The 11730-nt window shown below is 46.7% G+C and overlaps 1 long non-coding RNA gene across 1 annotated transcript; it reads right to left on the bottom strand.

Annotated features, from left to right (window-relative positions):
- On the bottom strand, positions 1 to 7056 carry LOC132874921 (uncharacterized). Its single transcript, XR_009651729.1, has 2 exons — positions 6178 to 7056; positions 1 to 727 (listed from the first exon to the last, which is right to left on the bottom strand). It is a non-coding gene; the product is annotated as an uncharacterized LOC132874921 (long non-coding RNA).
- Positions 7057 to 11730: the final 4674 nt, after the last annotated feature.

Below are 11730 nucleotides of genomic sequence, written 5' to 3'. Positions count from 1 at the left end.
TTAAATCAATCTGGTTTATTCAGGCACTGCTCAGTGATACACACAGAGAGCAGGGTTTATATACATCAGAAGCTTGCGTGACAAGATAAGTAAGGGGCTCGGGGGCACAAGGTCAACTCGCCAGATAAGGAGTCGTTTTTATTATACATGAAAGAGCAGACCATACACCCCCTAGAACAGGAGGAACCAGGAATGTGGTTTCAGCGAAACTAGAAGGTACAGAGAAAATAAAAGAGTATGTTCTCGCGATTATGCACGTTTACCAGGGTGTGAAAGGGTCATAAGTTCAGTACAGCTATGCACGAGAACACACATACAATCTTACAATCCCCTCTTTTATACTTTGTTTACAGAGTATAACTACAGTTTAGACTCTAACGTATTGACAGACATAACAAGACTGATTAGTATGTTGTTTAGCAGTCCAATTGGCAAATCGCCAAAAAACGTTGTCCTCGTGGCTGGCTTGAGCGGGATTCCCTGCTCCAAGCACTAAGACCAATACCAGAAGGAAAGTCATACTGGTCACTGACTTTGTTCTTTCTGTGTCCACAGGATGTAGATAGTTGAAGGTAGCCCAGGCTCACGTGTCTTCCAGATTCCTCAGTTCAGAAGTCTGCGGGACGCACCGACCATCCCCTCTTTGTAGATCAGCCGAAACCGGATCACTCCGGATGCTGGAAAGGGGATCCCTGAAAAGGCCGTCAGCTATTGTCACAGCAACTTTCTGAAACACAAAAACCTGTTAAGCATCAACAATATAGATTTCTATTACATTGGAGCCTTCTTTATTCGACTGGCATGAATCCACTGTGGAAAAAGGTCAGTTAGTACAGCCGTTCGAGTTACAGCGAGCACATCCGTGGGTTCACTGTAGGGCGGTTCCTCCAAAGGAGCGCCTAATTTCGCAAATTTCTTTACCAACACTTTATCCCCTACCTCAAAGGGGTGAGTGGGTGCCTCAGGAATGGGAGGCTTTTTGGAATTTAGTCTCGTCCAGTACTCATCCAACACCCGCATGAGACCCACGGCGTACTCACTGAGATGTACATCAAGATCACTCGTTCCTATAGCCTGCATACCTCTGCGCCAGGGTGTAGGAAAAGGCCGGCCCATCACGAGCTCATACGGAGACAGGTTGTCGAGGGCCACTTGAGCGGTCATTCGCATGTCAGCGAGGACTAAGGGCAAAACTTGTACCCAATTTTTAGTACCAGCTTCTTGCATGGCTTTACGCAGCTTACCCTTGATTGTTCTATTTGCGCGCTCCACAATGCCGGAGGATTGTGGATGGTACGGGATGTGGAATCGCCAAAGGATTTTTAAGTCTTTACACAGTTCTTGTGTCACCTTAGAGGTGAACGGCGTACCTTTGTCAGAGTCTATCCCTACCGGGAGGCCATAACGCGGAATGATTTCTTGCGTCAATTTGTTTACCGCCGTGCGAGCGTCTTCTTTCCCGCAAGGGAAAGCCTCCACCCATCGTGAAAATTTGTCGACCATGACCAAGAGATACTTAAAGGGGCCCTGTTTTGGCATGTGAGTGAAGTCAATCTGCCATTCCTGGAACGGCGTGTCAGGTATGGGAAGGTGCTGATGTACCGCGCCTGGTTTAGATGGATTATTCTGGGCGCACGTTAAACATCTGTCTAGAATGTGATGTACATCGGTGTGTATTTTGTCGATGCAAAATATTTTGGATAAATCCTCCACTACCCCCCTTCGTCCGCGGTGAGTGGGACCATGAAACTCGCGGACGAGAAATGGAGTGCAATGTCTAGGCAAACAAAGGCGGCCCTGAGCATCGATCCGAACGCCGTCAGACGGCTGCGCGCCGCATGAGTCCCAGAAATGGTTGTCTGAGGCCGAAGCGGAGGCCTGGAGGGAGATCAAGTCAATGTCCGGAAGAACGGCACTAATCATGCGACTGGATGAGACCAGGGAGAGAGTAAGCGAAGGCGGAAAAACACCGGAGGCAGCCGCGGCTTTGGCAATGCGATCGGCGAGAGAGTTTCCCCTGATCTCAAAAGAGTCCCCAATACAATGAGCACGAGTCTTAACAATGGCTAAAGAGCGCGGGAGAAGACACGCTGTAATAAGATCAGTAACAAGCGAAGAATGAGAAATGGGCTTACCGTCTGCAGTGGTGAACCCACGCGAAGCCCAAATCCGACCAAAGTCGTGAGCAACGCCGAAAGCGTAACGTGAATCAGTGTAGATAGTGACGTCTGTGTCCTGGGCAATAACACATGCACGAGTTAGAGCGTATAGTTCGGCAGCCTGAGCCGAGGAGAAAGGAAGAGAAAAAGCTTCAACAGTTTCATCAGGAAGGCGGCACACAGAATAACCACACACGAAAACGCCGTCAGAGGGGCGTGAGCACGAGCCGTCCACAAACAGCGAATCACCTGAAAGTAAGGGGGTGGAACGTAAGTCGGAGCGGATACTTGTCTCGAAAAGAATGCTAGAAATGCAGTCGTGTGTTTCAGAAGGAAGAAAATCATCCTGTGAATTGAGGAGGCGCTGAAGCGCGTGCGCGAGAGAATCAAAGGAGGAGGAGGGTTTGACAGTAAGATTCTCGGTGGCCAAAAGAATAGACTCGTATCCAGAGCGACGCTGCGCAGATAAATGCTGGGTACTGAGGTTCTTTAAAACGTGCACTACATCATGTGAGGTGTGGAGAACGAGCGGGTGAGACAAAACCAGCCGTTCAGCGTCCGTGACCATGACAGCACATGCAGCCACCGCCCTGAGGCAAGCAGGGAGACCCTGTGCCACAGAATCAAGAGTTTTAGAGAGGAACGCACAAGGCCGCATACCCCCCCCGTGCTCCTGCGCCAAAACCCCAGACGCAGTTCCCTGCTGGTTGCACACATATAAATGAAACGGCAAACGGTAATTCGGAAGTCCGAGAGCAGGGGCCGAGCATAAAGCCTGTTTCAAGGCCCTAAAGGCCGTCAGCATCTCATCAGACCACACCAGGGGCTGAGTCAAAGGGTCCGAGTGCAGAATTGCAGAGCGCAGACACTTGTCATAGGTGGAACAGTCAGGAATCCACTGGCGGCAGTAATTGATAAGTCCCAGAAAAGCCATGAGGGCGTGTTTGGTGGCAGGCACCTGAGTGTCTAGGATGACCTGCACACGCTCGGGGCTGAGCCTGCGGGAGCCCTGGGAGAGATCGTGACCCAGATATCGAACAGTGGGGAGGCAGAACTGAAGCTTAGTTCGTGAGACCTTGAAACCTTCTTGCGCCAGAAGAGAGAGGAGAGCGAGTGTGGCTTTAGCGCAAAGGTCCTCGTCCTCCGCCGTTACCAGAAGATCATCCGCGTATTGGAGCACGGAGGAGCCCGAGGGGAGGCACAAACCGGCCAAGGCGTCCCTCACTACGGCTGTAAAAACCGCGGGGGAATCGACATATCCTTGGGGTAACCTGGTCCATGTGTACTGCTTTCCCCTGTGCGTAAAAGCGAACAGGGGCTGCGTGTCGTGGCCCACAGGGACGCTGAAAAAGGCAGAACAGAGGTCAATCACAGAGAAAAACGCATGTTCACACGGAATCGAGGCCATAAGAGAGGGAACGTCTGGAACTAATGGGGCGACTGGGATAATTAACTCATTAATCTTACGCAAATCCTGGGTGAAACGCCACGTGCCGTTGGGCTTCTGCACCGGATTCACTGGGGTGTTATAAGGGCTGACACAGGGAACAACCACACCTTGCTCTAGGAGAGAACACAGAACATCATCAATGCCAGACAGTTTAGCTGGGGAAAGGGGGTACTGTTTTACATATACTGGCGAAGAGTGTTTAATGACCGCCTCGTAAGGGGTACAGTTAACAAAGCCCACCTCGTCCTTATGTTCCGCCCAAAGAGAAGCTGGGAGATCAGAAAGAGAGGGTGTGAGGCAGGTAACGGCACAAGCAGCATTGAGAAGGTTATGGGGAAGAGAAAGGGAGGTGAGGGCAAGAGCAGCCGACGAGGTTTCGTCTGGTATGTCAACAACCATGTGTGAACCACTAAAAGAAATAGAGAGCCCTAGAGGTCCCGTCCAAGCAGGTTAAAAGGGCAATCAGGCATGCAAACAAAGGAGTGAGAAAACTTCAGTAAAGGATCAAGGGCACAAGTAACAGAAAGGGGGGGCGTGCAACTGGAATGGAAAGGAACCCCTTCTATTCCCACAGAGCTTACAGACCGTGTAGATAAAGGACCCGCATATTCCCTCCCCACTGAGGACATGGTAGCCCCGGTGTCGAGTAAAAAAGGATATTCAGTCCCTGCCAGGCATAAAACAATAGTGGGAAGATCTTCGTTAAGAGGGGAGCTGAATAAAAGATTTAACATAGCAACGGTCGGGGTTTCATCGCTCTGAGGGCAGCCCTATGGGCGGGCAGGATCTCTCTGCCCTGTGGGGCTTGAACCGGCGCGCATGACGGGTTTCTCGCGTTCCTGCTCATCTCGCTGTTTCGCATGACATTCTCTTATCCAGTGCCCCTCTTTTCCACAATAGTGGCACTTTCCATTTCTCCTCCCTCCCCCGCCGCGCGGTCCCGTTCGGCGACCCCTCTCCTGTCGTCCCTCCGCTCGTCCGCCCGGCACGACGGATAAACATGCTTTATTCGTTTTACAGTCTAAGAGACCATCGCTCTCCAGCGTGCGCACCCGCTCCCCGGCCTGGCGGAGGACCAGATTATTCCGGTCACTCCAGTGATGTTTTAAAACGCTCTGTATTTCGGGGCGACAATTAGACAAAAAGGTGGACAAGAACATTGGGTTCGGGTTTGCCAAATTGAGTTCGAGACCTCCCAAATGTTGCCAAACTTCCCCAAAGCGCTTCCAGAAAGCCGACGTCAGCTCAGAACGCTCCTGTTTGCAGTTAGTGACCTGTGACAGGTCTCTATTTGCTTGTTTTAAGGCGAGCAGGTATCGCGTCAATTGCTCACGAAGCTGCTGCAGTGCGTTCGGCGTGTCCTTCCAAAAGAAGGTAGTCACGGTGCGCCGACGCGGGCGACCGTCATCCCCTTCATACTCTTCCTTAATATTTTCAGCTTGATCATTGACGGGGGCGAGAACCTGAACGTTTTCTAACAGGGCTGTCTCATCATATGCGCCTCCTAATTTATTTTGCAGAATAAACCGGTAATCAGCTCCCGTAAGCTGACAATTACGAGAAACATTAATTAACTGATCAACAAAAAGCAAGGGCTTATCGGGTGACGGAAGAAGCGAGATGATGTCCTTAAGAGCCGACGGGGACGGAGGAGTTATATCAATACCACTGCGCTTTGCGACCCATACACAAGCAGCATTTTGTGGCGGGTAAGGACGCGAGCCGGCGTCTGGTCCCACATCGTCAGGATTATCCCAATCATCATCGTCATCGGTGTCATCATCGGTATCGTCACTACTTTCTTCGTCTTTGCCGTTCTTGGCTGATGCAGGCGCACCCTTTATCCCTCCGGGACGCTGCCCTCTGTCAACCGTGGGGGGGGGGCACGCAGACACAGCAGCCAAGGACGGATATATTTTAGGAATCGTTTTTACAGCTGACGGCGATTTACCAGTAATTTTTCCAGCCTTACTATAAGGTGGAGGTTTACTATCTAACGAGGCTGGAGGAGCAGAATGAGATTTGGATTTTCCTAGCGCCGCCTCCTCCGTTTCCTTGGTGACGGGTGCAGCCCGAGGCTTCGGGATGGATTTCAGGACTGAACGGGGAGTATAAGCCTGTTTAAAATTATCCCAAATCTTCTTCATATCATACCATTTGGCATATCCTTCCCGCATATAAGGGCGGTCCCAATCCGGATCGCCTAAGCTTTCATAAATCATACGGTGCGCTGAAGCAAGAAAGCCTGGATTAAACGTCCCATCACGGGGATACGATGGAATCTGAGGATTTGCCTCCGTCCACCCAGCCAAATTGTCCAGCCACGGCGTAACGTAATAGCCTAAACCACACTTATTCATCCATTCGGCCGGGGTTTCCCCTGGCGCAGGCTTAGGGAACGAGCTTCCCATCGTACAATGACAACAAACGGATCTGAAGAGGAACAGACAACAAATATAGTACAAATTTGTATAGCGCGCTCTTCCTGGACTCGAACCAGGGAAAACTGTCCTCCGTAGGACACTACGAAACTACTGCCAACCAGGTAGTCAATCAAACATGTCTTACCTGATTGAGAGTATCACGTCGGGGTCACCAAATTGTTAGAACCTGTGTCTGTCTCAGTTCAGATGCGTTGACGTAAGAGCGCTCTGGAGCAGGGTTAAAGCAAACCACACGAGTTAAATCAATCTGGTTTATTCAGGCACTGCTCAGTGATACACACAGAGAGCAGGGTTTATATACATCAGAAGCTTGCGTGACAAGATAAGTAAGGGGCTCGGGGGCACAAGGTCAACTCGCCAGATAAGGAGTCGTTTTTATTATACATGAAAGAGCAGACCATACACCCCCTAGAACAGGAGGAACCAGGAATGTGGTTTCAGCGAAACTAGAAGGTACAGAGAAAATAAAAGAGTATGTTCTCGCGATTATGCACGTTTACCAGGGTGTGAAAGGGTCATAAGTTCAGTACAGCTATGCACGAGAACACACATACAATCTTACAAGGGGTTTTGTAAGAAAAGGCTCCGCCCCCTGATGTAGCCTTCACTATACGAGATACCAGCAGATAGTCTGCACCTTTTGATCTAAGTAGGCGTGGCAGGTCATAGAGGAGCAGAAGTTCACTCAGGTACTGTGGTGCAAGACCATTCAGTGCTTTAAAGGTCAATAGTAGTATTTTATAATTAATACGAAATTTGATTGGGAGCCAATGCAGTGTGGATAAGACAGGCGTGATGTGGTCATATTTTTTAGTTCTAGTAAGGACTCTTGCTGCTGCATTTTGAACTAACTGGAGCTTGTTTATGCACTTATTGGAACATCCAGACAGTAAGGCATTACAATAATCCAACCTGGAGGTAACGAAAGCATGAACTAGTTTTTCCACGTCACGTAGTGACATTAAATTTCTTATCTTAGCAATATTTCTGAGATGAAAGAAAGCTATCCGGGTAATGTTATCAATGTGAGTTTCGAATGAAAGACTGGGGTCAATAATCACTCCGAGGTCTTTTACTGCTGCACGTGAAGAAACAGAAAGGCCATCCAGAGTTACTGTGTAATCAGAAAACTTACTTCTAGCTGCATGTGATCCTAGTACAAGCACTTCAGTCTTGTCAGAGTTAAGCAGAAGGAAGTTAATAAGCATCCAGTGTCTAATGTCCTTTACACATTCCTCAATTCTATTAAGCTGGTGTCTCTCATCAGGTTTTGCAGAAACATACAACTGTGTGTCATCGGCATAACAGTGGAAACTAATACAGGTAGTTGTCGACTTACGACCTACGTGACTTACGACTGATCGACTTTACGACCGTCTGGTTATGACTGGCAAGTGTTTCCCAGCTGAGCTAGCTGAGCGTATGACAGTTTCCGCCCCAGCTCCCGGCAGCGCCTCTTGCTGTGTACAACAGTTTCCGGCCCAGCTCCAGGCACATGTGCAGTCTCTCTTGCGCTCCTTCGCGCACTCCGTCATACAGTTTCTGCCCCAGCTCCCGGCAACACCTCTCGCCGCGTACAACAGTTTCCGCCCCAGCTCCAGGCACATATGCAGTCTCTCTCGTGCTCCCTCGCACACTCCATCATACAGTTTCCGCCCCAGCTCCTGGTTAATGAAACGAGCAAATCCTCCCACCAGCCTGAGCGCTGCAACAGCTGATGATGACGTAGACGACCCACAGCCAAGCACCAGTGATGCCAGCGGTCACTAAATTTTGTATTTTGCTATGTTTTACATTTGTATTTTGGTATGTTTCAAACTAAAATATTTTCTATTTTTCACACCTGTATTTCGTATTTTTTGTTTTGCACATATTAAACGAATTGTACTGTATGCAGTGTAGTATGCAGTGTTTGACTTAAACCAAATAATGAGCCAAGGTAATGAAATAAGAAAATGTTGATAAAATAAGACTTTAAGATGATTACAATATCATTACACATCACAATATACTTACGTTCATTTAACATAGGCCGACTTACGACCAGATCAGTTTACGACCAGTCAGTCGTAACCAAACGCAGTCGTAAGTCGACGACTACTGTACAATGTTTACGAATATCACCCAGAGGTAACATATCAAGAAAAAAGCAGTGGACCCAAGACAGAACCTTGTGGAACACCAAACTTTACCTCAGTACATCTAGAAATATCACCATTTATATCAACATACTGATAGCGATCAGTTAAATAAGACCTGAGACAGGAGAGGGCCATTCCCTTAACTCCCATAACATTTTCTAGTCTATCCAGGAGAATGGAATGATCAATGGTATCAAATGCTGCACTAAGGTCAAGCAACACAAGCAGCGAGACACAGCCCTGATCAGACGCCAACAGTAGGTCGTTTACTACTTTAACCAAAGCTGTGTCTGTGCTATGATTAGGTCTAAATCCTGACTGATATATTTCATGGATGTTATTCCTATGTAAATATGAGCATAACTGCTGTGCCACAGCTTTTTCAAGGATCTTGGAGATAAAGGGGAGGTTTGATATTGGTCGATAATTGGACAGCTGACAGGGATCAAGGTCAGGTTTTTTAATCAGGGGTTTGATAACTGCTAGTTTAAAGGATTTGGGTACATAGCCAATCCTAAGAGAATAATTTATTATTTTTAGAAGTGGTTCAATTACTTCAGGTATTATCTGTTTGAATAGATGTGTCGGTAAGGGATCTAGTACGCAAGTTGAGGCTTTTGATGCCGAGATTAATGAAAGTAATTCAGTTTCTTTTAGGGGAGTAAAACATTTTAATTGATGATCTGATACAGTTATATTGTTAACTACAGGGTCACTTACATTGTCTGACCTTAAATTAGTAGTTTGAATTTTTTGTCGGATATTCTCAAGTTTGCCATTAAAAAAATTCATGAAATCGTTGCTACTACAGGTGTGCATGTGTCTATAGTGGACTTATTCCTGGTTAATTTTGCTACAGTATTAAATAGGAATCTAGGATTATTTTTGTTATCTTCTATTAGGGAGGAGAGATATGTTGATCTCGCAGCACTAAGAGCTTTTCTATACTTCAGGAAGCTCTCCTTCCACGCTAATTTGAACACTACCAACTTTGTTTGATGCCATTTACGTTCCAGTTTTCAAGTTGTCTGTTTTAATGTGCGAGTGACATCATTATACCAGGGTGCTAATTTTTTGTCTCTGACCATTTTCCTTTTAAGAGGAGCTACATTATCTAAGGTATGGCGGAATATTGACTCTAAGCATTCAGTTGCCTGATCAAGTTCTGCAGGGGCTGACAGTGACCCAATCAAAGTTGATAACTCTGGGAGATCATTTATAAAGCTCTGTGCAGTAGTTGACGCAAATGTACGTTTAATACAGTAGCGTGGTGAGGTGCATATACTCAGACACAGTTTGAATGAGATGAGATAATGATCTGAGATAACTTCAGACTGTGGAAGTATGACTATATTGTCTATGTTTAACCCGAATGTTAGTATTAGATTGAGGGTGTGACCACCATTATGGGTCGGTCCTATGACATTCTGATTAATCCCTACTGAATCTAAAATGGACACAAACACTGTTTTTAAAGGGTCTTCTGGGTTATCGAAGTGAATATTAAAATCTCCGACAACTAAAGCTTTGTCTAAGGAAATAAACAGATCTGAGATAAAGTCTGCAAATTCAGAAAGAAACTCAGAATATGGCCCCGGGGGCCTGTAAATAATAAGTAATGGAATTAACTGGGTAGACTTATTTTTCGAGGCTACATACATTATATGAGTATGAAGAACTTCAAAGGTATTAAATTTATAACCGGTTTTTGTGTTACACCTAGATAATCATTATAAATAACCACGACGCCTCCTCCTCTGCCAGTTAGACGAGACTGGTGTATATAACTGTATCCAGGAGGACTTGCTTCATTTAATGCTATATATTCCTTTGGCTTAATCCATGTTTCAGTTAAACAAAGTACATTAAACTCCTGATCAGTAATAAGTTCATTAACCATTAGCGCTTTAGATGTAAGAGAGCTAATATTTAATAGCCCCACCTTTAGATCAAAGGTGCTGGAAGAGGCTTGTCAGTCAGTATGATCTAATTTTATATTGATTAGGTTACTGGAACAAACTCTCTGAATATTTCTACCTTTTTGTTTAGCTCGGGGAACAGACACAGTCTCGATGTAGTGGACCCTGAGTGATGACTCTGTGCAGCTAGCAGACAGTCGGTTTAGCCTGTTCGTCTGCTCCCTGGCCTTGGCTCTGGATTGTCAGAAATTAACTAGGCCTGTTCTGAGACTATGACCTATGCTGCAGGAAATGAGAGCGGCACCTTCCCGAGTGGGATGGATACCGTCCCGCCCTAACAGGCCAGCAGTGCCCTCAAAATTAGCCCAATTATCTATAAAACCCACACTGTTTTCAGAGCACCACCTGGACAGCCAGCAGTTCAGCGACCATAACCTGCTGTAAGCTACATCGCCATGCCGCATTGGGATGGGGCCAGAGCATACTACAGCATCGGACATCACCTTTGCTAATTTAAACACCTCTACAAAGTTACTCTTAGTAACCTCAGACTGACAAAGGTGTATATCATTAGCTCGTGCATGGATAACTATCTTTGAGAACCTGTGCTTGCCTAGGACCCTAAGATTACCTGCTATGTCCGGCACCCTGGCTCCCGGTATACACCTGACTAAAGCTGCTGGTGCCCCTAAAGGCTAAGCTAATTTCACGTGCCGTATGATAGTGTGTCCGGATAGTGGATGATAGAGTCCCCTATAACCAGAGCTCTTTCAGGTTTCTCAGTGGGTGCATCACTAAGGAGAGCAAACCTGTTCGGCATGTGACACGGAGGGGAGTGGTGCTCCCGTGGGCGAGCCTCAGCGGTAGCTTTGGCTCTACGTTTATGCCGCCGAGCCGTCACCCATTCGCCCTGCTGTAAGGGCTCTAATGCCGGAGTTGGGGGATTACTAACTCCACCTAGGGCATCCAGACTTTCCCCTACAGAAACTACACTGTTCTCACACTCACTGACCTTCTCTAAAGCCTGGACACGCGCTTCTAGCACCACCGGCGCGGGAACCAGGGGTGCGGGGGGTGCGGCAGCACCCCCTGGTGGTGGACCCTCAAAACTGACATGAACATAAAACAAAACTTACGCGAAAATATATTTGTTTATTTATTTGTTTTCATTTGGCTCTGCTGATTTTATATGTCATGTTTTAGATGTAGGATGATGAGGGCTACATTTTAGTTATTTAAAAAATGATTTAATTAAAACTTATAACTCAATATGTAGCCTAGTGGACCATCAGAATTTTTTTTGTCGTGACGTTGACGTTCAGCTTTTCAGCGCGCGAAATTACAGTTTATCTAGAGCAGATGTAAAACCTGCGACTGTTAAACCACAGCTCTGCGCTTCTGCTTCTAAAATAACCTGTCCTTCGTAATCGTGTTAACTGAGAATTGTCATTGACAGACAGGATTCAGATTCTTCCGTCATCACTCAAAAAAAAAAAAAAAACGTCGTTTTTACGGATTAGGCCTATAAGTAGTAGGCAGTTTAACGAAATATTGCAATTGCAAGCTTAAAAGGATTTCGGACACCTGATTGGTTAAAATGCAGGAAATTGCATCTAA

Source organism: Neoarius graeffei, chromosome 27 (assembly GCF_027579695.1).
Source record: "Neoarius graeffei isolate fNeoGra1 chromosome 27, fNeoGra1.pri, whole genome shotgun sequence".
Lineage (NCBI taxonomy): Eukaryota > Metazoa > Chordata > Actinopteri > Siluriformes > Ariidae > Neoarius > Neoarius graeffei.
The sequence above is the reverse complement of the archived record's forward strand: the minus strand, read 5'-3'. Positions and strand labels throughout refer to the sequence as shown.